Below are 2,663 nucleotides of genomic sequence, written 5' to 3'. Positions count from 1 at the left end.
TCTCTGTATGTGTGTTCACCAATGTCTCAGTCTAAGCCTCTCTGTGTCTCTGTTTTTCACAGTAAATACATACAATATATATATATATAATGTGTGTGTGCATGTGGGTTTTTTGTGTGTGTAAGTGTATGTGTGTGTGTGTGTGTGTGAGTGTGTGTGTGTATGTGTGTGTGTGTGAGTGTGTGTATGTGTGTGTGTGTGTGTGGTGTGTGTGTGTGTGTGTGTGTGTGTGTATAAATTCTCAGAAGCAATAAAAAAAACGACCAGCAAAGACAAGAAAAAAACTCACTCCACTCAACATGGGGTCTGTCATCAGGAAGAAAGGAAATTTTACTTCATCTAATTAACGATAGGGTCAACAGGTGTCTGTTTTAGAGTAGTTTTAGCGTCACTATGCTATTTCTGTGACCTTGACCTTGGCGCAGAAAGTCAGTACCGTGTGTGACCCCGTTGGCAGCAACACCATCTCTGCATCTTCGAGCCATGGAGTTCCGAGAGTGTTTATTTGTCGACCTGGGATCTGTAGCCACAGCAAGATTTTTAAAAATATTTTTTTTTTATAGTAGAGGGTTTTACGGCGCTCGCAACTGCAGACGGTCATATGAGCGCTTTTTTTTCCCTTCAATCTACACTCCGATCAATGGATACAAAATGAAATGGGACCATATGCGGACCTTTTCACTCTGGTCAGGAAACGCAAAATGCAATGGTATGGACACATCACACGTTCATTAGGCCTTGCCAAGACGATCCTGCAAGGTAGCGTCCAGAGAAAAAGGAGCAGAGGCAGACCGAAGAAGAGTTGGGAGGACAACATCAAGGGATGGACAGGCCTGGAACTCAAAAGACACGCTCATGACAGCTGAAAACTAATCATGGCTCTGTGCTACAAGTACATGGACAGATGTTACTTATTCATGAAATTGTAGAAGTTTCATTTTTGTTTGTCTGTTGCTTTTGTTTTTGTTTTTGTTTGTTCTGTTTTTTTAATCAATTAATATTTCTGTAAGCCGTACAAAACTTTATGAAGCGTTGCCTTTGTCTAACGGGCTATGATTTGTCCATCCCTACTCTACAGCTTCAGGTGCCAATGAAGCATAAAGTGCAAGCTGCTGGCTACTCAAACACCACTGGCAAACTGACTACATGTCAGAATAGCGTTAATGTGTAATAACTCCGAAGGTCTTGTAATTAAATTCCTGCATGTGGATGAATGATGCATCTGATTTGATATGCACATTTTGTCAGCTTTACTTCTCTTTTCATATTGAATTTCAATGTGGGTAATATATGATTATTTTTTTAAATGCATACCTGCATGTGTTTTTACGGTCCTGTACAGCCAAGAAAAAATTCCCTCTGGGACTATAAAGTATTATCTTATCTTATCTTATCTTATCTTATTTTATCTTATCTTATCTTATCTTATCTTATCTTACCTTACCTTATCTTATCTTATCTTATCTTATCTTATCTTATCTTATCTTATCTTATCTTATCTTATCTTATCTCATCTCATCTTATCTTCTCTTATCTTGTCGTATCTTGTCTTATCTTATCTTACTTATCTTATCTTTTTTTCGCTAACTGACAGCATAATACCAATGGGTTCCCGTCCATGTATCTATGTCTATCGCCGGGTACACATCTCCATCTGCGAGAGGTGAGGAAGGCTTGTGTGAGGTACATCATATCTCAAGATCACAACGTGGTGTACGAGTCAGCTGTTATGATGCTATGCCAGCAGTTCTACGGTAATCTGGGGAAAGCCAGACAAATCTGATTTACTTGGATTTACTTGAATCCAGAACTAGAATCATAGCAGGCGGTACAAGTCCATAGCTGCTCATCTCTCCTTTCCAGCGTCCACCTCAGGGTCTTCCTGCTAATTGTCTCAATGAGGAGCTGGATTGAGACACGCCTGACCACTCCTCGGAGCAAACTTTTTTTCGCTGTGCCCCACGCACACTTTTCTTTTATTGTGTTGAGTGTGTGGGAGTCTGTCTCCTCTTGGTTGTGAAGGCTCTCCTTGCATCTGGCGATCACCATTGGTGGGTCGAGCATGATTCGGCCATTTGGTGCTGCTTTGCCGGCAAGTTCATCAGCACGCTCATTTCCGTGCACCCCAAGACAAATCTGAGTGGTTGTGTGAAGTGTTTTAAACCTAGACCGTGGGTGGTTGGCGGGTGCTCTGGTTTGGTTTGCTTCTTCGTTCCTATCAAACATCTATCGTCCTTATCTCCCCCCCCCCTTTTTTGTGTTTGTTACTCTCTTGTAACACCTCTAAAAATCTTCGGCACTTATATGACCTTATTGTGTTGCAAGTGCCGTAAAACTCTTATTAAAACAAAACTAAACTAAAAACCTAGACCGACTTTTTGCTTGGCCAAGTGACATGAACAATGACATCCAAATTGTGCGCCTTTGTGCAAGGTTGCACTGGGAGCATACAGAGGTTAGATGTACTTCACACCTCGCTGCTTCTGTAATAAACACAGATGGGCTAACACAGATGGGCTAATACAGATGGGCTAAAAAAATGGGCTAACACAGAATGCAGAGCGAGAAACAAAAACTTGTCAGACAGATTGGCGGGTATGTCAGCTATGTCAGAACAAAAACTCTCAGACAAATTAAATAGGGAGTTGGAAAAACAGGGGGGT

This window comes from Aplysia californica, unplaced genomic scaffold (genome assembly GCF_000002075.1).
Source record: "Aplysia californica isolate F4 #8 unplaced genomic scaffold, AplCal3.0 scaffold00771, whole genome shotgun sequence".
NCBI lineage: Eukaryota > Metazoa > Mollusca > Gastropoda > Aplysiida > Aplysiidae > Aplysia > Aplysia californica.
This window is presented reverse-complemented; position numbering follows the sequence as displayed.